Genomic DNA, 23,966 nt, shown 5'->3' on the forward strand with positions numbered 1-23,966 from the left:
CATGCGGCCCGCCAAGTACTATTTTGAGGCTCTCGGTATGTTTATCATAATCACAAAAGTAAAATAAAACAGTTTCTTGATCATCTGTCTCTTTAGCTATAAATGACAATATTATGATTAAGATTTAGGGGTCCTTTTATCAAGCCACACTAGCGGGGGTTAGTGCATCGGTCATTTCATCACGCGCTATCCCCCGTGGCCGGCTAAATGCAGGCGTTAGCGGCTAAGCGCAGCAGGCGGTTTAATGCTCATTAAACCCCTACCGCAGCTTGATATAAGGACCCCTTAGCCTAAAGGAAAGATTTATAAACTAAAGAGTTTTACCTCATTTCTTTACTAAGACATTAACTCTTTTTTTCTGAGGCCCTCCGAGTACCTACACATCCCAAATGTGGCCCTGCAAAGGGTTGGAGTTGGAGACCACTGGTCTAGAGTGATACCCTTCTACGAGGGTATTGAACCTAGGACCAGGCGGAGTATAAGACTGCCACATTATATCATTGGGGGCTTGTTTGCTTCAACATTACCCCTCCAAAACCTCATCCTTACAAAGTTTTCCATTCAATTTTGGCCGACGCATTTTACACTGCTAGGAAAATACAGTATTATTATTCCACTCTGTGGCTTAGATGGACTTTGCCTACTGTGCTAATTTTAGAGTGTTATAAATAGAGACCCAAATACGGAGCTAAAATTAGGGGACTAATTTTGCACGCTTCATTCGCTTTGCAACCAAAATGATCCCGGCAGGTATGACCTTTTTTTGTGAACATGACGAGTAGTCATTAGCCTCAGACTGAACTTTCATAACTCGTTCCCGACTGCTCAATCGTTTCATGCTATGGAAAAATTAACCTTGTGCGAAGGTCTTTAGAATATGCCGGAACAGCCTAAAGAGATTCTGCTCCTGGCCTGTATCATTTCTCACTGCATAAGGAATCATTGGCCAAAGTCCCCTGAGAGAACCAGCACATTCCTGTGTCACTTGTGTAAGTTAATGGGACAAGAAAACATAACATAACTTGATTCTTCTATACCGCCATAATCAAATGACTTCTTGGCGGTTTCCAAGGAAGAAGACTGGACAATCAGCGAATTACAAATAATTAAAATACAACAATTTTCTTAAATATTCTCAATATCAGATTATCATGACTACAATATCCACATTTTAAGAAATACATTTATCAAACAATGCTGACTTCATTTGTTTTCGAAATACACCATAAGATGGTATAGCTCCACTAATGCAATTGCCCAACCAGGACTGCTGCTTACATGCTTGAAGACCAATAAAAAAAACCCCAAAACTGGTGATACTCAAGCTGAAGCCTTGCTTAACCCTTTACCAGATGCAGAGGTGTCTTTGTCCATCATTATTGAACCAACAAACCAATAGTCTTGTTACATTTTACTCACCAAGGCCCAGATTCTCAAAACTTTAACACTGTCGCTAAACTGTTTACCGAACGGATTATCTCTGTCAACAGCGAGCTTTCTAGCAGTCTCCGACAATGACATGCAAATGAGCTCGTCAAGATTGAAATGAGCCCTCCGGTGGATTCTTAAAAAAATGCCGAGCCATTTTTGAAAAGTGGCATCGGCTTTTGGTGACAAAAATAAGTGACTGGCCAAGGGGGTGCCGGTAAAGGCATGACAGTGTCAGAGACTGCTAGAAAGCATATTGTGATGCAGGGGGAAAGATACTCATTCTCTCCCCTTACATCACAACACCCCTCCCCTACAGCAGCGACAACACTCCTCTCCCCCCCTTGCACCAGGAGAGATGTCGATTCTCTCCCGCTGCCAGCCAACACTCCACCCTGCAGTGGGAGAGATGCTGATTCTCTCCTGCTGCCCCCTGCCATACACCTCCCTCCCGCCTCCGACGCCCCTCCCCCTTACATCTAAGTAGATGACCTGAAGGGTGCGGATTCCCTCCTCCCAGCTGGCCTGCGTCATCCAAAATAGGCCTTCCCCTCCCCGGTGCATCTTGGGATGCATCAGGGAGGGGCATGAGGGTCTGATAGGCCCAAGTTATTTAAGATACACTGGGGAGGGGAAGCCCATTTTGGATGACGCAGGCCAGCTGGGAGAAGGGAATCTGCATCCCTCAGGTCATCTACTTAGAGGTGAGGGTGGAGGGGGCAGGGGAGGAGGCGTCGGAGGCGGGGGGAATTGGGCATTGTTAGTCGGAAGCAGTTTTAAAGGCCTACATTATAAGCGCCTTCGTCCTTTAGAGCAGCACCTAAGTCTTTCTCTAGCCCTAAGAACGCCTACTTTGGAGTTAGACGCTGCTAGGTATCTATCTTTCACAGAATTGCGCCTAAGAAGATAGGCGCCTCCCAATTACATTTCATTTTTTTCCAATTATGAACTTGTTAAAGCTCATTATGGAAACTGATATAGTAATTAAAGTTAGGCACCTATTTATTCAGGTGCTTTTTACAAAATTTCCCAGCGAGAGCCTTGAACCGACTCATCAGTCCCCTTGTGAACGGTAGCCAGACTCTCTGATCTTTACAAACATGTCCAGGTTTCAGGATCCACACAATGATTACCCGTGAGCAAGAATCAAGTTAATCTACTTAATATAGTTACTCTCAAAACCAGACCCATTTTGAGGGCTGGAATCTGCCACTGTGTGTGGTCTGCTGCACAAACCAAGGAATAAAACATGCACAACTTGTAAACCACATTTAAAAAAAAACTATTTATTTCCTAGTTGCCTAATTGTCAGGTCTTCATGGTGGGTTGTCACATGCAAGGGCTCCTCACCTTCTTGCTTATCTTGTTCTCTTTCTTCAAAGTGTGCCTACCTCCTCTCAAAGCAATTACTGTTGGCAGAGAGCTGATCTTATCAAACAGCCGAAGACACAGACAAATTACTGAGCCTCCCCTAAAGTTTCTTTGCAACTGACACAAGCTCTAGGCTGCATGTAGGAATGCTTAAGGCCCCCCTAATGTCTTACTTGTAAAAAACATTCCTTGCCAGTCACAGAAAAGGTACATTTGAGGACCTGTTCCAAGACCAGCTGGAAGGCCATAAGGTTACGAATTGGTTTCCTTGATACATTTTAGTTTTATTGAACTGTATAATATATGAACTTCTAGAGATGCTTTTCGTAGGATAACTGAATGTCAGAGTTAGGGTTACCAGATTTTCCATCTGGAACATCCGGACCCCCTAGATCCGCCCCCAGGCCTGCCCAGTTCCAACCAGTCCCGCCCACCCGCGACTGCCTGCTCTCGTCGGGCAGGACATCTGCACATGCCCAAAGGAAAGCTTTTCAAAACACGGACAAAGTGCCGGGTTTTGAAAAGCCATCTGGACCCCCGGGGACATGCCGGGGAAATCCAGACCTCTGGTAACCCTAGTCAGAGTTGAACATGCAACAGGGAAAACCCAGGAATGGTTTCATCTGTTTTTGATAGATGAAAGTGAACAGCGTAGGGTAGACTGAATTTTAAAGTGGTGAACCTGTGAGGTTATCAGTCTGGCCCGGAAAGGTCTTCTCTTAGCTGACATTTCATTTGAGGTACTTATTACACTTATACTGAGTGGACGAATGTGAAGTAAGTTTTCCCACACGCAAGTGTCATTTTGAGTCATTCTTTTGTTCCCGTTTTGGGCGATATGGATCTAGAGGATAGCGTAGCTGGTTTTAAAGAAAGGTTTGGAGAAATTCCTGGAGGAAAAGTCCATAGTCTATTATTAAGACATGGGGGAAGCCTCTGCTTGCCCTGGCTCTGTAGCATGGAATGTGGCTACTCCTTGGGTTTTGGCCAGGTATTAGTGACCTAGATTGGCTACTGTGAGAACAGGCTACTGGGCTTGATGGACCAATGGTCTGACCCAGTAAGGCTATTCTTATGTTCTTATGTTTTGGTAGAGTGGGATTTTAAACTAAACCTTAGGCCAAGGTTGGTCAATGAGGGCCAGAATCCAGTCGGGTTTTCAGGATTTCCCCAATAAATACGCATGAGATCCATTTGCATACAATGGGAGGCCGTGCATGCAAATAGACCTCATGCATATTCATTGGGGAAATCCTGAAAACCTGACTGGATTTCGGCCCTCATTGCCTACCCCTGCCTAAGGCTTATATACCGCATCTTCTCTATAACAGTAAAGCTCGGCATGGTTTACAAGAAATTAGAAAGGAGAACAGATACAATATGGATTTGGAACAGTATGGAGAGGAGCCGAATTTACAACTTTGAAAATAGCCAAGTTTAATTCAGGTAGTTTTCAATGAAGTACAAAATCACCCCCAAAACCCCAAAATCCCTCCCTACCATAACACCCTTACCCTTAAAAACTAGAGCAAGAAGTGTGTAGCAGAGCTGACTCCGAGATCGAGAGGATAAAGAATGTCTTTCTCTGACACTGTCAGCAGTACGGAAAAATAAAAGTGGCACAAATATGAGAATGAGACAGGAAATGAATTATGTGGAAAGGGAAACGTATTTATTTCCTTCAAATGCCAGGTGGATACATGTAAGAAAAGTGATGATCTTGCATAATTTGCTGGTACAAGATTACGGAGGACACGGGATCGCTACTAGAAACAGCCGAGCCATTACTCACGAGAGAGAAGTGTGGATCGTAGGTGGGGGGTGGGGTTGGAGGAAGGAAGGAAGACGCGGCACAGACCGTGTGGTCTCACTTGAGCAAGATGGTCTGGCAGGAGTCCAATCGCAGGCTGGCACATAGCAAACCAATTTCTACACAGATGTTTTGGAAGCGGTCAGATTAATGAGCTTTCTGACCACAAGTAAGCCATGCACACTACCTCTTTAGAGTTCTGAAATCCCAATTTCCGTGATCATAGATGCAAGCCTCCCTATGGACATGGAGGGGGGGATTTTAAAAAAATCAAACACTTAACTTTAGGAGATCCATTTGGGGTCAGATAAATAGCATACTGGAAGTTCCATTGGCATTGACGTAGGATGTTATGCCAAGAGTCCAATAATATCACATAACAATAGACTGCTTTTCATCATGACGGGAGTTGCCATACAACTTATTCTGAAAAATTGGGACAGGTTAAACTATAGTTTTTGGTGGGAATCCTTGTGCCAAACTTAGAAATTTGAACGTATGAGAGCAATACAATTGGGACATTATAAGAAATTTAAGGATGTTTGGGACCCACTGACAAAATTTTGTAAAGAATAATTATTGGTTTTAGCCCTTTGATTATACACATCCAGGAGAGGTGGGGGGAGGGGGGAGTGTGTGGCGTGGTGGTTGAAGCTACAGCCTCCGCACCCTGGGGTTGTAGGTTCAAATCCCATGCTGCTCCTTGTGACCCTGGGCAAGTCACTTAATCTTCCATAACCCCAGGTACGTTAGATAAATTGTGAGCCCACCGGGACAGATAGGGAAAATGCTTGAGTACCTGATTGTAAAAACCGCTTAGATAACCTTGATAGGCGGTATATAAAATCCTAATAAACTTTAAATTATTATTTCATTGTAATTTGTTGGTCTTGATCATTTGTATTACTTTTGCTTACTTTTATACTGTATGAATGGAAGGGTGGGGGAAAAAGGATATGAATTTATTATATCATCTGATGGAATTAAGTGCTGTTTATTTTGTATATTGTTCAATAATATGTTGCACTTGATGTTGATGTTTAAAAATGAATAAAGATATGGAAAAAAAAAAAAAAAGTCAAACAAATAAGAAATGTAGACAAACCTCAATCCGCACAGATCCTCAAAAAGGAATGTCCAGGTGCAGGAACTAGTCCACTAGCTCTTCCGAGCAGGGACCGTCCATAAATGTCAAAATGTCCAGTGCTGCCTACGCCTTTCAGTGCTATATCAGGGATATGTAATAGTCGTCTCTTTGCACAAAGACAACTGAAGACTGTGACATCTCCTACACAAAAAACTCCTGGGAGAGGACATAGCTTAACTCTGTGAGAAGAGACCCCAGATGTCCCAAAGCGCATTTCTTTTACCATCTTTGAATTTCTTAGGCTGGTGCTATGGGTACACCGTCAAAAGTGCACTGGACTTTGGCACGACGACAATCCCGCAGCGATATTTGTGCACTTTTAAGGCTTTCCATTAGCGGTGTGGGGGGGGAACCCCTACTACATTTACAAGTGCTCCCATTGGGGGAGGAAACCCCCCCCCCCAAGTACACTGAAAACTCCCGTTTTTGGTAGTTTTCAGTGTAGTTGGGAGGTTCCCCAATGGGAGCGCAAAGTCTTCCCCCACAAACCCTCACAGCGCAAACGGAAAGCCTTAAAAGTGGCGGCGCGCATATGTCGCCACAGGATTGTCGATGTGCCAAAGTCTGGTGCGCTTTTGACGGGTCACCGGTGCAATGAGAAGGTCCTACAGCCTGCAAAGAATGCACGCTGCCCTTCAATCCAGCAGAAATACAGAGACAGATGTGAGTAGAACATCTGCCACACACGCCCCCCTTTGTTCTCAGTGTCCCTAACATCAGGAACATTGACTCACTGTGCGAGTGCTGCCTCTCCTCGGGGGAACAAAATCTATTTCCTCCTCCCTGCTACATTTCTGCTGAAAGTTTCTCCTCCTCCTTCAGGGTGATCTGCCCCCATTTCGACATCCCCGAATCTGAATCCACCTGCAAAAAGGAAGCCGAGAAGGAGAGAGAGAGACACGTGAGCAAGTATCTTTAACTCTGCTCCATTCCACAATTCGCTGGTTATCATTATTCATAGTAACAAGAAAATACAGGCAAAAATGATTTGGCCTAAAAGTGCTAATTTGACCAATATATCTATTGAAGCAATGAGTTTTACAGGGTCCTTTACGTAGCATGCGATAATAAATCTCTGGTAACTCATTTGCATGAAAGATAATGGCATTGTTAATTGATTTAAATGTTTTTTTAAAAAAATAATTCTTATCAAGAAAGACTTCCCCAGAAACAAAAAGTAGCATACATTATAACATTGAATACAAAATCACAAGATTTATGTGTGTTCTCAATATTCCACTTTCTCTAATGCATTTACAGATTGCATCCCTGGGAAAGACAGGTTTTTTTTCTATACACCTAGCTCACATAAAAACTATACCCCCTCCAAAGTCTACTCCCTGCTAAGACCCCCCCCCCCTAAATGGATTTAAATGTTGTAAAGCAGAGAGACGGGTAAAGGCCAGAGGGATTTGTGACCCTGGCCCATAGCCTCTGCAGCCCCGCTGCAAATGTAAACCCAGTTACTCTGAACCACTCTGATGGTGGTTTTAACATTTAATGTTCAACTCGCTCGTTCTATGGCTCGTTCTATGGGAGTGATGCCGCTTCTCCCATGAACCCATTGCTTTTTTTTGCTTTATAGGGTCACAAGGGATACTTTCACTTTCATGTGAAGATAAAAGAAAATAATAGAAACTTCATGAAGACATTATTAAACGATAAATCCAGCCTTGGAAGACATTGTTCTCTTGGAGAAAGTGAAATAGCGGCTTCAGGATTAAGGTGACGCTCAAGGACACAGCTGGTCTTAGACTTACATGTGGGAAGTGAATACAGGAAATGAGGGCAGATAAGAGACCATTGAGGTGGTTAGGGTTGCAGGCTCCCCCTCCCCTCCAGTGACTTAGGGCTCCTTTTACAAAGGTGCGTTAGGGCCTTAATGCGTGGAATAGCGCGTGCTGTAGTTTTTCGGATAGCGTGCACTAATCCGGTGCGTGGGATAAAAACGCTAGCGTACCTTTGTAAAAGGAGCCCTTAGTAAGGGGATGTGGGAGGGGGGAGGTGGCCCGCCCCGGGCGCGGTCTTCCTAAGGGCATAGCAGCCTTCCTCCTCTCTGCCACCCACTCCTTTCCCTACTCTGTGTGTCATCCCTCCCTTGTCTTCCCCGTACCTTTGTACTTCCCTGACATGACGTTGCTGCCCACATTGGCATCGGTGTTCTCTCTGACATCACTTCCGGGACCCGCACCCAGGAGGTGATATCATAGGGCAAGTCGACACCGACGTGGGCATGCTGGCTCACGCTGGAGAAATTAAAAAGGTACAGGGTATAGGGAAGCGTGGGGCGCGCACTCATGCGGGGAAGAGAGCGGGGGAGCGTCATCAGCGCCCCGGGCGCCACTTGTTTTCTTAAGGTTGTAAATATCACTCTATGCTTTTTTTCACCAAGTGTGAGTCATTTATGTTTTAGAGCTCCTCTGCGGTTTTCTCCCATACCTTTTTTAATTCTATGAGGGGGTGCTGAAAAGTTCTCAGCCCAACTGAGAAGAGAATGGCTCCAATCAATGAACTGAAACGTCAAAAACATAGAATTTTGTTTCTGCAAATTGGCACTTACACTCGGCTACATTGGCAAAATAACGCTCGGAATTTAGGAAGTTGGCTGGTTGGGCTGAGGACTTTTCAGCACCCCCCCCTCAAATCATAGGTTTTGTTCCTATGAGGTCTCCTAGTGTTACTGGTGGTCACTTGCCTACTTGTTCCCATGATCTGAAATCAAATTCCGCAAAATATATAAAAACGTAGAAATTTTTAACTATTTCATTTGCTCCTTCTATTTTCTTTCACGTCTGAAAATCGACCACTCTTCATCCTCAGGGTCTCGCTCGCACTGTCTTGCTGCAAAATATACGGGTAGAAGAAAAACAAAGCAAAATTTTTTGGGGGGGTTAACTTTGATAACATTTTTTGACTAGCTTGAGAGCTAACAGCCCTTTCCTCTGCTCAGAAGAGAAGGAGCATAAGACGGCAAAATTAGAAGATGCAAGTGAATCATAAAAGGGGTACTGCTGGACAGGGGGGGGAGGGAGGGAGGAAGGAAGGAATCTACACATCTATTCTAGCACCCGTTAATGTAACAGGCTAAAAAACTAGTCATAAAAGCATTTGCGGTGGTCAAGAATGTACTCTTTGTGCCCAAATCAGCTCTCCTGCCAACGTCATTTCCAGGTGCCGCGCATAGGAAGTGATGTCAGAGGGAGAGCTGACAGGGATCGCAAGGAGCATGTTGTTGACTGCCGCAATCAAAAACTTCAACTAGAGGTTTGGGGGAAGGAGGGCTCGCGTGGCAGACGGGATCGGGGGAACGGAGAAAAGGGCGGGGGCACCTCCGCCCCAGGCTATGCCACTACTGACCACCAATCTAGCCAGCTGCTCCCCTTAACTGTATCCATGACATCCTGTTTCTCTTTGGGAAGCAGAGCTGAGCTTGTGATGTCACAATGCTTCCTTCCACCAATAAGCGCCAACCTCATCAGTGATGTCACAATGGCTTGATTGTCCTGTACTCCCCTCTAATCCAGCCAGCTGATTAACCGTTCCCCTTAACTGTAACCATGACATCCTGCTTCTGTCTTGTCTATTTAGATTGTAAGCTCTTTCGAGCAGGGACCGTCTTTTTTTTTTCTTTTTTGCGACTCTGCAGAGCGCTACGTATGTCTGGTAGCGCTCTAGAAATAATTAATAGTAGTAGTAGAAGTAGTCTTTTCTGTCAGTTCAACTTTGATCTCTCCCGCGTGCAATGCCCTTCATCATAGTTTCTGCATTGATTAATATAGACCGGATTGTAGGAAGGGCTGGAGTAGGGTCCCCTCATCCTGGACATCTTTTCCATGCGGGTACCTGTGTGATATATTGTTTATTGCAGGGGCTTGTGCCATTCTCTTCTTTCTCAGGTTCTGTTAGAAGCTTACTTTTGTCTCGTATTTGCTTAAAATGAGCTGATCGTCAGACGGTCAGTGCTGGCAGAGCAGGGAATATTTCTTTCAGGGGATTCATCCCTCAATAAGTCTTTTAGGATTTCTTTCTTCTCTCATTTCTTGTCCTTTCACTCCTTCTAATCTATTCTACACTCACCGCTTTCCAGACTTTTTACTTCACAGCTGCTTTTGTCTTTTGTTCTCCTTCACGCTTTCTGCTTGCCCGCAGTCACTTTTTCTTAACAGTTTTGATGTAGATTATAATTTTTTTTTTTTTTAACTGCTGTGGACCCAGGATCCTATTTGTCTCTTTTCTGCTCTTGCAACTTCTTGTCTCCTTCCCACTGGGTGATGAAGAACCATTCAAGTCTCTCCATGTTCTCATACATAATAATATATATTCCACTTACGAGTCAGTATCTTCAAGTAACTCGTTCCTTTTGTTTGCTGACCCAGCAGATTCCTCTTCTTCCTTTTCACGTCCAGAAATTAAGCCCGATATGTAACCATGGTTACTGCGGATGGGCAGACTAGATGGGCCATTTGGCCTTTATCTGCCATCATGCTTCCATATTTCTATGGGACGTGGACATATTATGCAAATCTGTCAGAGCATGCCCAAATTTTGGCTCCAGAATTCTGCACACCTCTCTGCAAAATCTATGCTCCAGTTACCAAAGAAAATTATGGAACCTGATGTCTTCTTTGGAAGTAATATAACTCAATCAATCAGTCAATGGAAGTAATATGAATCAATCAATAAATATCTTATAGAGGGAACCTTTTTACTGAGACTGACCCCTAATAAAAAGACACCTGTCTAATGTGATATTCCTTTCAGTTCTCCAATTAGGTTTGTAATAGTTCAGTATAATGGTAAAATACAAACACTCTCACATAGGCAGCCTGCTCCAACCCTAGTCACCCTGCCATCCTCAGCTTCCCTTAGCAAGATGGCTCAGTAAATTGGTTCCTATTTCCACTTAATATGTCTATTAAAATATCGCTGCCGTGGTTCAAAAATCTCATTAGAATCTCGGAGAGAGCAGGAGCCAGAAGGCCTTGGCATTGCGCAGATGCTCAAGGCCTAGCAGAATCAGCGTCTTGTGGGTTGGTGCTGCGGGCTGGTGCTCGATCGCGGTAAGGGTTTGGGTGATGCCATTTCGCGGGGGTGGGGGTGGGGAGCGATACTGGTTCTCGGGTTTGGAAGTGCGCCACTGGCCTCGGAGGGGGGGGGGATTTTTAGGGGATGTGGAATGAATCAAACGAGTTTCCCTTACTTTCTTTAGGGAAACTCGCTTTGATATATGAGCACTTTGGTTTACGAGCATGCTTCTGGAATGAATTATGCTCACAAAACAAGGTTCCACTGTACACTTCTCCCTCCGTATTCGCAGTGATAGGGGATTAACAGAACCGCAAATACAGAAAAACCACGAATAACTTTTTCAGATGTTATCCGCTGTTTTCTATTAAAAACAATCTTGAATATAGTGAAACCGCAAATAACATGGTGGGAGGCCTGGTCTGTTCCTGAAGGAGTCAAAACATGGTGAAGAAAGTGCCGGGAATCAGCAATTTTCTCTGTAAACGCTTGGAATCAGCGATTTCTCTATGCAAGCTGATGTAATTTGAGGGGAGGAGCCAGCAAGCTAAAAACCGTGAATAATCGAAACTGCGATTGCTGAAACTGCTAATACTGAGGGAGAAGTGTACTATGTTTCTGAGAACTTTCATCAATTATACATAGATAAAATTCAATTTAATTAAATACGTGATGTATTGTATAATATGTTGTTATGTGCTCAGTAACCTCCACCATAGTCATATCAAAAGATACAAGACCACGAAAGCATGTGCCAATTTCCAGGTCTAAATATGGACACTTCTATTAAAATTTTAGGGGTTATATTTGATCAGAGACTGTCTTATCGTGAGCATATCAGTAGTGTAGTCAAATCTACATTTTTCAGATTACGGCAAATTCGTTCGGTTTCCAAATGGTTAGAACCCAAATCACTTAACACATTAATCCACTCATTGGTCATCTCTAAAATCGACTACTGTAATGCCCTGTTTAAGGGTATTGCTCAAAAGGAAATTAAGACGCCTACAACTAATCCAAAACGCCTCTATCAAACTCATTATGAAAGCAAAGAAATTCGACCATGTTTCGCCACTCCTCGAAAACGTTCATTGGTTCTGGTGTCGCATTGAATCAAGTTTCAAGTTTTATTTAAATTTGATGGTTCGCTTAATATTTCTAAGCGAATTACATAAAATGTACAATTGGGTCCAAACATTAAAAATATTAATAAAGTTTCTACAATAAATATCACAGGTCAATTTCAGACTGACAATACTGACAATTACTACAAAACTGGAGTAAATTGGAGAGAACGTGAGGGAAAAAGTTACAAAATTTTGATTCCTAGTGCGGAGAAAAAGAAGGTTGAAGGGGGAGGGTAAAAACATTAGGGTTAGGGTTTAAGAAACTGAAATTAAAATTTACATGGAAGGGTGAGAATTTAGAGGTTAAATGCAGCTTTAAAGAGGAATGTTTTTAAATTATTTTTAAATGAGTTGAGATCTTTAGTATTTCTAATATACAAAGGAAGGGTATTCCAAACAAGCGGTGCCTTAACTGAGAAGATGTCGTGGCGTCTGGTTCCTATTGTTTTTAATGAGGGGACCATTAATAGATCTTGTGTATTAGATCGGAGAAAACGATTTGAGGTTTGTGGAATTAGAAGGCGGTCAATGAACTGTGGTTCATTGGTAGTTGTAGTTTTAAATACTAATAAAGCTATTTTATATGTTATTCTTTGGTTAATAGGTAACCAGTGTGAATTTATTAGGTAAGGCGTTACGTGGTCGTATTTCTTCCCATGATGGATTAATTTAATGGCGATATTTTGTATAATTTGTAGTCGCCTTTGTTCCTTGTATGTTATGTTTAAAAACAATGAATTACAGTAATCTAGTTTCGAAATTATGAGAGAATGGACTAAAATGTTTAGAGATTTTATCTCTAGATATTTAGACATTGACCGGATTAAGCGCAAGCGATAAAAGCAACTTTTAACGATATTATTGATATGTTCCTGATAGGTAAATTTATAAACTATGCTTGTTAACCCTGAAGTCGCTGCTTTACAAAGTCCCAGCCTTCATTGATAGTCTTGATCCCTTACGCCCCCACGAGAATACTTAGATCCAATGATCAACATCCGCTGACTGTTCCTTCCCTTAAAACCATTAACACATGCAGACAATACATCAATTGTGGAATTCCTTACCCATTTACTTAAGAGAAGAACGTCATATAGATAGATTTAAGTGCAAGTTAAAATGCACCCTTAAGTCAAGATGGCACACTCTATTCCAGACTTCCGATTTCTTTTAACCCCTCCTTTAGTTACATTTGTCTCATTTTCTATCAATTATTTTACTTCTGTCCCTTCCTTCCATATGGTTCTATCTGTCCCGTAAGTCATGTCTATGGTATTTGCATGGTTCCCCCTTGAATTTTATGATTAGGCGATCAATCAAATTTTAATTAAAGTTGAAACTTGGCCATCTCTTCCCCTTCTGCAATCTGAGCTGAATGTCTGTATTTTGGCTCCTCCCTAGTTCTCCCCCCAATACATCCAGACTACACCCCCTTTGTCATATGGACACACTGCAGATTTAGATGTCCTTATTCTGACTTTATAAAATTGGGATTTAGACATCCATGCGCTACGTATATGTCAGTTTACAAATGGCCAAAGCACAAATAAAATTTCTAACTAACCACTATTAGAATCATAGAAACATGACGGCAGATAAAGGCCAAATGGTCCATCCGCAGCATCCACTATCTCCTCCTCTCCCTATTGGCTAAGGCTCTTAACATTTGCATCTCCTCTTCCTATAGGCTAAGGCTCTTTACACCTGCATTGTGAGGTCATAGAGCTTTATGATTATAGAAACATGACGGCAGATAAAGGCCAAATGGCCCATCCGCAGCATCCACTATCTCCTCCTCTCCCTATTGGCTAAGGCTCTTAACATTTGCATCTCCTCTTCCTATAGGCTAAGGCTCTTTACACCTGCATTGTGAGGTCATAGAGCTTTATGATTATAGAAACATGACGGCAGATAAAGGCCAAATGGCCCATCCGCAGCATCCACTATCTCCTCCTCTCCCTATTGGCTAAGGCTCTTAACATTTGCATCTCCTCTTCCTATAGGCTAAGGCTCTTTACACCTGCATTGTGAGGTCATAGAGCTTTATGATTATAGAAACATGATGGCAGATAAAGGCCAAATCCGCAGCATCCACTATCTCCTCCTCTGCCTATTGGCTAAGGCTCTTAACATTTGCATCTCCTCTTCCTATAGGCTAAGGCTCTTTACACCTGCATTGTGAGGTCATAGAGCTTTATGATTATAGAAACATGATGGCAGATAAAGGCCAAATGGTCCATCCGCAGCATCCACTATCTCCTCCTCTCCCTATTGGCTAAGGCTCTTAACATTTGCATCTCCTCTTCCTATAGGCTAAGGCTCTTTACACCTGCATTGTGAGGTCATAGAGCTTTAAAACATGACGGCAGATAAAGGCCAAATGGTCCATCCGCAGCATCCACTATCTCCTCCTCTCCCTATTGGCTAAGGCTCTTAACATTTGCATCTCCTCTTCCTATAGGCTAAGGCTCTTTACACCTGCATTGTGAGGTCATAGAGCTTTAAAACATGACGGCAGATAAAGGCCAAATGGCCCATCCGCAGCATCCACTATCTCCTCCTCTCCCTATTGGCTAAGGCTCTTAACATTTGCATCTCCTCTTCCTATAGGCTAAGGCTCTTTACACCTGCATTGTGAGGTCATAGAGCTTTAAAACATGACGGCAGATAAAGGCCAAATGGCCCATCCGCAGCATCCACTATCTCCTCCTCTCCCTATTGGCTAAGGCTCTTAACATTTGCATCTCCTCTTCCTATAGGCTAAGGCTCTTTACACCTGCATTGTGAGGTCATAGAGCTTTATGATTATAGAAACATGACGGCAGATAAAGGCCAAATGGCCCATCTGCAGCATCCACTATCTCCTCCTCTCCCTATTGGCTAAGGCTCTTAACATTTGAATCTCCTCTTCCTATAGGCTAAGGCTCTTTACACCTGCATTGTGAGGTCATAGAGCTTTATGATTATAGAAACATGATGGCAGATAAAGGCCAAATGGCCCATCCGCAGCATCCACTATCTCCTCCTCTCCCTATTGGCTAAGGCTCTTAACATTTGCATCTCCTCTTCCTATAGGCTAAGGCTCTTTACACCTGCATTGTGAGGTCATAGAGCTTTATGATTATAGAAACATGATGGCAGATAAAGGCCAAATGGTCCATCCGCAGCATCCACTATCTCCTCCTCTCCCTATTGGCTAAGGCTCTTAACATTTGCATCTCCTCTTCCTATAGGCTAAGGCTCTTTACACCTGCATTGTGAGGTCATAGAGCTTTATGATTATAGAAACATGATGGCAGATAAAGGCCAAATGGCCCATCCGCAGCATCCACTATCTCCTCCTCTCCCTATTGGCTAAGGCTCTTAACATTTGCATCTCCTCTTCCTATAGGCTAAGGCTCTTTATACCTGCATTGTGAGGTCATAGAGCTTTATGATTATAGAAACATGATGGCAGATAAAGGCCAAATGGCCCATCCACAGTAACCATTATCTCTCTCTTTCTCTCACGTGCCTATCATTTCCCATTAAGTATTTCAGACAGGACTTAACACGTATTAGCTATCTCGGCTGCTTTGAAACATGTGTTATTCACTTATCATGTATTCTTTCTTTCTTTAAAAAACGTATAGTCCACCTAACAAGCGAGTTCCAAAAGAATTTAAAACCTATGTTTCTTTATTTATTAATTGGGATTTATTAACCACCTTTATGAAGGGATTCGCAGGTCCCGGAAGTGAAATCAGAGAGGGCGCCAATGCAGACGGCAACCTCGCGCCGGGGATGTCAAATAGGTACGGGGGGGCAGAGAGGCGGAGGGGTGCCGTGCCCTTAGGAAGACCGCGCCCGGGGCGGCTCACCCCCCATGCCCACCTCTTACTATGCCACTGACTATAGTACTTTGTGTGTCTAAGGGCTTTGAAAATGGGCCCTTCAAAGCGTGTTGGAGAGAGCGCTCTGCTGTCACCTGCTTATAACAGCTGCACAATTGTGTGGCTCAAGGAGGGAGGAGGTTGTAACAGGAAGACAGCAGTTGTTTCAGCTCCAAGTGATATATGTTTGACACATGAGTTATCTGAGAGCCATAACTTTATTAGCATAATGGTGTCAATGTTTTATAGTCTGAATAAACTATGCAACACCTATTTGTGCTAACAGAAGCAGGAACAAGGATTTCCGTTTTGTAGGATCAATGGCTGTGCAAAGCAGACATCTGGTTCTGGGTGTCAACTGCTTATTAAGAGAGGACTGATACCTCTATAACCTTCAAAGCCTCTCTCCTTTCACCAGTGTATTAAGCCAACCACCACAGAGAATTACACGGGGACAAATTTGCAGGAACTCAATTTCCCCGAATTGTCCCACTAAGTTTTGTCGCTGTCCCTGCCTCTGCCCCTGCCCCATTCCTGTAAGCTCTGCTTTAACTGCACAAGCCTCAATCACTTAGGATTTTAAAGTGTTTGGAGCTTGTGCAGATGAGGACAGTGTTTGCAAGAATGGGGCAGGGACAGGAAAAGAACTCGACGGGACGGGAAAATTAGTTCCCACGATGACGGGGAAAAAATTTGTCCCCGTGTCATTCTCTAAACCACAACACCCCTCATACATCATCCCATACTTCAAAAAGAAGGGGAGGGGGTTGAAGGACATGACAACGCACACCTTGAAATGTCTTGCTAGGAACTGGGTAGTCAGCAGCATACTGGATGCAAAGAGAGCGAGTGGGAGAGAAAGACATCAAGATAATTTCATTATAAAGGAAACGCCACAAATTTAGAGTTCATTACAGCAAGGTTCCACTGAATTAATTTTTGTGCAACTCACTGCTATGAAAGTAGGGGGTACACTGCAGCATCTCGTAAGACTCTAGGCTACATTTTGGTTTGCAAAATGGGCCAGTGATGGTCAAACAAGTGAGATCTTTGTATTGAACTAACTTCATACATTTGTAATATAGTAGATTGATTGATTCCGTTCTCCCAGGGGAGCTCCGAACGGTTTACAAGAATTTACTCAACTACTGAAGCATTTGCTCTGTCTGTCCCGGTGGGCTCACGATCTATCTAATGCACCTGGGGCAAAGGGAGGATTAAGTGATTTGCCCAAGGTCAGAAGGAGCAGCGTGGGTTAAAACCACTGTGCCACGCTTTCCCCATTTTAGAGAACTGTTCGGGTTCCTGGGCAGACTTTCCAAAACACCGGCAGTTTCTGGCAACCCTAATCTTTTTTTCATTCAGAGACTAGTTAAGCTCTGGAACGCATTGCCAGAGGTTGTGATAAGAGCGGATAGCGTAGCTGATTTTAAGAAAGGTTTGGACAAGTTCCTGGAGGAAAAGTCCATAGTCTGTTCTTGAGAAAGACATGGGGGAAGCCGCTGCTTGCCCTGGATCAGTAGCATGGGTTTTGGCCAGGTACTAGTGACCTGGATTGGCCACCGTGATTACAGGCTACTGGGCTTGATGAACCATTGGTCTGACCCAGTAAGGCTAGTCTTATCTTCTTATACAAGTTGGGAGTAAATGTAAAACCACAGAGGTTCTTGTTCCTGCACATCTGATCTTAACCAATAGATACCATAGCGAAACAAAGCAGAAGTATGATAAGAAGAAAAATCAGGACAGTTAACTCCACCCTTATCATTAGTAGCTAAGTGTTTTCGTGACTATCCTCGGAGGTTTGTTTTTCCAAAGGAATTTAGGCCCCCTTTTATCAAGCCACGTTACAGTTTTTTTAAAAAATCGCCGGCCACGGTGGTAAAAGCTCCGACGCTCATGGAGATCCTATAAGTGTTGGCGCTTTTACCACAGCAACTGGTGATAAAAACCCTAACGCAGCTTAATGAAAGGGGGTAATTAAACGATTTTAAATGAGATACTGAAATGGGTACAGCTCATCAGACAATAGAGAGACAATCTTTGAAAAAATAATAACGTGCGCTTGTTGACCGAGTGCAGGATTAAAGGTTCGGATGGTCTCTTATCTTTACTAGTCCTGGCCCTGATCCCAAACAGTCCAAAAAAATATCCTAAAGCAACTTATGCTCAGCAGGCAATCTAGGAAAATATTTGAAGACTCCTCCTGTCTGCTTTTTTGATAGTTAGAAACAAACTTCTGTTTACTAAATTCAAGCTACTGCCAACCTGAAAGCAGAGAAAAGCTGCCATTTCCTGCGTCAACATCCTTCCCCCTGTGAGCCTAATCAGGCACTCAGGGGTTCCCAGAGCAAGCTTTCGCCAGCCCTCAGGACTTTAACGTGGGCCGCAGAGCCATAATTACAGCTTCTAGTCGCTGTTAATAGATGCTGGGGATTGATGAGGGCAGCGAAGCAGGACAATTGATCGAGTACATTTTAACAATCACTTCTACTCTGTGCAGCTGCTCTGTATGACACCAGCAGCGAGCCGACTTTTTTCATACCTATTTTAATTCTACATAAAAAAAAAAATCAGCACCTAGGTTAGATGTTGATTGGTAATTTTGGCAGCAAAAAGAAAAAAAAAAGAGGAACGTGCACTTAGCGCAAATCTACAGATGCCCAAGTCGAGCATGCAACTTGCCCGTTCGGGCTTATTTTTCTGCACCAAGAGTTAGGGATGAGGCGGAGAACGGTTGGAGCTGGGGCATGCCACAAAGGTTGGCCCAGAAAGCGTATTCTGCACATGGCACGGATCCTGAAGCCACCAGAGATCCGTGTGGAGTGTTGCACCCGCACTCAAGTCTGGTTGCATTTGGCTCTTGGGACTCGGAAAGTGTGTTGGCATGCTTCACTGCATTTCTGTTGATATTTCACAGTTTCAGTGAGTGCTTAGAACTGCTGCCTTGGCACCTTGAGGTGGTGGGTTTGAGCCCCGTGCTGCTCCTTGTGACCCTGGGCAAGTCACCAAGTACCATAGATTGTGAGCCCACCGGGACAGATGGGGAATGTAAGCCACTTTGCTACCAGTAGCATAGTAAAGGGGGGGGGAGGTCCACCCCAGGCGCAGTCTTAGTGGGGGCACCAGCATCCATCCTCCTCTCTGCCCCCCCCCCCGTATGCGTGCACCCCTTTCCTTCCCCCATATCTTTTTAATTTTCCTGGTGCGAGCAGCATCACGAACTTGCTGCCTGCGTCAGCATCGTCACTTCCGGGTCCCACACCGAGGAAGTGACATCAGAGGGAGAGCCGACACCAACACGGGCAGCAAGTTTGTGATGTTGTTCGCGCAGGGAAAGAGGTGCAGAGGAAGGGGCGTGCACATGCCCGGGGGGGGGAGGGGTGCCTCCACCCTGGCTGCCACTTATCCCTGCTACGCTACTGCTTGCTACCCCTGTCTACTCTGTCCTTGCCCATCCCTGCTCCCTCTCTATCCCTTCCCACTGACCTGTTCTCCCTTTCCCCTACCCCTGGCCCTCTAACATTTTTGTGCTGAATATTTTATAATATGGCACTAAATTGAACGGGCATGAAAATATGGTGCACAGATCAGAATAGAAACATGATGGCAGATGATGCCCATCCATGGCATCCACTGTCTCCTCCTCTCCCTATTGGCTAAGGCTCTTAACACTTGCATTGTGAGGTCATAGAGCTTTATGGTTATAGAAACATGATGGCAGATAAAGGCCAAATGGCCCATCCAGTCTGCCCATCCGCAGTAACCATTATCTCTTCCTCTCTCTGAGATCCCACGTGCCTGTCCCACACTTTCTTGAACTCAGACACAAGTCTTCATTTCCATCACCTCTACTGAGAGACTAAACCACGCATCTACCACCCTTTCTTTTAGATTACTCCTAAGCCTATCACCTCTTAGCTTCATCCTATGACCTCTTATTCCGGAGCTTCCTTTCAGATGAAAGACTCAACTCATGCGCATTTACGCCATGTAGGTATTTAAGTGTCTCTTATCATAGCGGAGAGGAGGGCTGGTGCTGCCCCCCCCATACTTTGCCACCGCATAGGGTATTAGTGTTACTCCCAATGGTGCAGTTTTTATTTGCACCCTAAACAAACCCACTCCAGCCTATACATTTTTCTCTCCCTGCTTTTCCCCATCATCTTGTATTCCCCTTTTAATTCAGCTGTTGATGCAGAGATAGAAAAGACCCTCTTCCTCTCCCCCTCTACACTTTTGCTCGAGTAATTTTAGAATTCGTCCTATTTCTAACACTCTCAGCACCAGACAGTCTCCGGCTTCTCTGGGTTCCCATTGATGCGCCTCCAGGAGGGCAAGTGAACATATCTTTGCTTCTCACCAGAAAATACAGTCTAGCCATAGTTAATTGGTTCCCAGCGAGCCTCACAGCTCCATTATAGGGAAATGTCAGGCAGGCATGGCAGCGCTGCCCTAAATGCGTGTCAGAGAAGGCACGGCTCCGGCTGAGTCAGCTTCTGAAAGTCTTCCGGAGCGAGGCGTCACATTCTAGGAGGGAGGCGTTCAGCCCAAGCGCAGGGTCAAAAAAAGCAACACGATGATGGATAAGGAAAAGGAAGCCATGCCCCTCGCTATGAAGAACCGAGTCCCTAAAGGCTCCAAATGAGGTTTTAGCTGCATAAATCTTCCACTTTTAACAACCCCCTGCAACCTTTGTCCAGAGAAATTGCTGAGCCACAAAGATAGATGGGCGGACAGGGGGGGATGGTTGAGAGTAGTGTCTCGCAAACTTTGTCAAGCCGCGGCACACTAAATGGGGTGGCCGCAGCTTGAGGCATCTGGAAGTGCGCGGATGTCAATGTGATGTCACGCGCAAGTGTGACATCACATCGATGTCTGTGCATGCATTCTCATCCTTTACACAGTGCAGAACATTAGCTTTACTACTAATTATTTCTAGAGCGTTACCAGACGCATGCAGCCCTGTACAGTCACAAAGAGTAAGAAAACAGTCCCTGCTCCAAAGAGCTTACAATCTAAACAGGCAAGATAGGCAAACAGGATGTCATGGATATAGATAAGGGGAATAATTAATCAGCTGTCTGGGTTGGAGGGCAGAGGGGAGTACAGGACAATCAATCAATTGTGACATCACTGATGAGGTTGGCTCTTATTGGTGAAATGAGCCACTATGACATCACAAGCTCAGCTCTGCTTCCCAAAGATTGAAACTCTTAACCCTACTACTATGAATTATTTCTATAGCATTAGTAGACATACAGAGTCACAAAGAAGAAGACAGTCCCTGCTCGAAAGAGCTTACAATCTAAACAGGCAAGAAAGGCAAACAGGATGTCATAGATACAGTTAATCGGCTGGCTGGGTTGGAGGGCAGAGGAGTAGGGTTAAGGATTGAAGGCTATTTAAACAAGGGAAGGGGCTTGACGGACACCTGTATTTCCCCCGGACATGTGCTCCTTTGGAGGACATGTCCGTTGGGCCAGACAGCTTTTCACTTTGTCTGGGTTTTGAAAAGAAAAAGCGTCAGGAGGGGGCACGCGCGCAAGTGCGAGGCTTCCAGCCCAACGAACAGGCAGTGGGGGCAGGATTGGGGGGCGGAGCTCAGGGCGGGGATGGGTGGAAGTGGGCGGGTGGGTCTAGGGGGTTCGGATTAACCCTAGCTTTGCCCCCTCCTATTTGTTTGGCCTTTATTTATTTATTAATTTATTAATCTTGTCTCAGGTCACTCTGTCCCTCTGATTATGTATTTCACTTTGACGCTTTTCTTTTATTTTTAAGCTCCCTATTTTTTAGGGTTTTTTTAAAAAATGTATTGTAAAGTGTCTATACGTAATTATAGGCGGTATATTAAATAAATAACAACTTGAAACTTGAGCTACTTCTGAGCTGGACTGGCCACCATTTGAGGCTGCGTTTGATAGACCTTTGTTCTCGCTCAGGGTAAAGCATCTTAAGTTTTTATGTTTTCACGCATAAATTTATGGGCGTTTCAAATGAATGCACATCTCTAATATATATCACATGTTTTCTTTCACACAACTTTGAAGGGGCATGCGAACGGCACGGGGGAACGGGGGAAGAGGCGCCTCTCACCCTTACTCACTACGCCACTGACGGCGGTTAATGTGGTACCAGAGTCTATAGCGTATGTCACTGAAATACCAAGCATTCAGCCACAAAATGTACAAAAAAAAAAAAAAATCTGCCTCTTGGCACAGAGAACGTCAATTACAGCACCTCTCATTCACAGACATATCTGGAGAGAGTATGTGGGAGGAAGTTACTGGCAGGGATGCTTTCACTAATGTGCTTTGTGACATAAGCTAAAGGGTTATTATGCAAAAAAAAACAACAACCCTAAAGCTACTAAAGTTAGACAAATACTGTGAATTTTAGGACTTTTGATTATATCGCTCTGAACATATTTCCAGATGAATATGGGCAAAGAATTCTCTATTAGAAGAAACGTCTCAGGCTACAATTGCAGAATGATAGGGTTGTGCTTTGAAAAACGCGTTAGGGAAGATTCTCAAATGTTTGCTGCTACTATAACGATTTCAAAAAGGTGGGTCATTCTTAAAAAACCGTGCATGCAAATAAGGTTCACAGAGAGTCGTGGAGGGTTGCCAAATTTGCACTCCAGAACCCTCCCTCCCGCAAGTCTGCCCACTTAATCAATACAAACCCTCCTCCCTGGGGTATCCATCTTTTGGGCATAGCTCTGTGGTGCCCCCACCTGTTTGTCCCATCGACTCTCGAAGTTGAGCATGCTACTGGCCTCGACCACCTGGCGTGGAAGATCATTCCATCGATAAATAACCCGTTCGGTGAAGAAGTATTTCCTGGTGTCACCATGAAATCTTCCCCCCTAAGTTTCATCGGATGCCCTCTTGTCGCCGTGGGACCCTTTAGAAAGATTTCTTCCTCCACTTTAATGCGATCCGTGATGTATTTGAATGTTTCTATCATGTCCCCCCCTTTCTCTGCGCTCTTCGAGAGAATATAAGCACAGTCTGGTCAGACGTTCTCCATAAGGCATGTCTTTCAATCCTGAGACCATCCTAGTGGCCATTCTCTGGATTGACTCCATTCTCTTCACATCCTTTTGATAATGTGGCCTCCAAAACTGGACACAGTACGCCAGGTGAGGTCTCACCATGGCTCTGTATAACAGTAGTATGACTTCAGGCTTTCGGCTGACAAAGGCACTGGCGCTCTCTGACATCGCTCCCAGGACCCACACCTAAGAAGCGATGTCAAAGGGCGAACCGACATGGACAGCAACCTGATGTTAGGGGGAAAGGGGCATGTGAACGGCAGGGGGGAACGGGGGAAGAGGCGCCACTCACTACGCATTGACGGCGGTAAAAGGAAGAATAGGTTCAATCCGACAAAGACCTACAGACTCCAATCTCTGACGATTATACAATAATATGTTAAAATAACGGGGCATTGCACGTTTAAAATACTCGACAAAAAACTTAATTGCAAGGACAAGACAGATGAACAAAAATGAAAAGGGTGAACGACAATAAAGTCAAGAAAAGAGAACAAAAAAGGACAAAACAGGAGAGGGAGGGAGGGAAAGGAGTTTCATTCAGAGCTGCCTGTACAAATACAAGGAAGGAAAATTAGCATCCGTGCTCAAACGCATCTCTAGATAGGAAACATTTTAGAGCTCTTTTATATTGATTTCAATTAGATTCCTCCCTAAGGTAAGGGGGCAGAGTTCCAGATAAGGGGAGCAGTCATTGCAAAAGAGGTTTACGACAAGTGCAGCATGTCTTAAGAGAGGGGACAACGAGTACATTTTTTGGAGGAAGATCTGAGAACTCTAGAGGAAGCATGAGGGATGAGTAATTTGTCGATGAAAGCTGGTTCTCTGGATTTATGCGTTTTCAAGTTTCAAATTTTATGAAAATTTGATAAATCGCTTAATCTTAATACAAAGCGAAGAGCAAGTCTAAAAACATGTAATACATCTCTCAATACAGAGAGACAACATAATTAACACAGACCGATTGTTAGACATACCTGATTGTAAAAAACGCTTAGATAACCTTGATAGGCGGTATATAAAATCCTAATAAACTTGAAACATAAACAAACCCAAAAGGGAAATGGGGGAAGAAGTACAATATGTGACAGTAAATGAGACAAATAAGGAAAAAACGGCAGGGGAG

General features: G+C 44.1%; 1 protein-coding gene across 1 annotated transcript in view; it reads right to left on the bottom strand.

Annotated features, from left to right (window-relative positions):
* The window catches only part of LOC117351074 (G-protein coupled receptor 22-like), a 117,602-nt gene that overhangs the window by 17,057 nt on the left and 76,579 nt on the right, over positions 1–23,966 (bottom strand). Inside the window, exon 2 of the mRNA XM_033925786.1 lies at positions 6,491–6,620. The gene's annotated coding sequence lies outside the window, so the exon portion shown is untranslated. The remainder of the gene's footprint in view (positions 1–6,490; positions 6,621–23,966) is intronic.

Source organism: Geotrypetes seraphini, chromosome 17, assembly GCF_902459505.1.
Source record: "Geotrypetes seraphini chromosome 17, aGeoSer1.1, whole genome shotgun sequence".
Classification (NCBI taxonomy): Eukaryota; Metazoa; Chordata; class Amphibia; order Gymnophiona; family Dermophiidae; genus Geotrypetes; species Geotrypetes seraphini.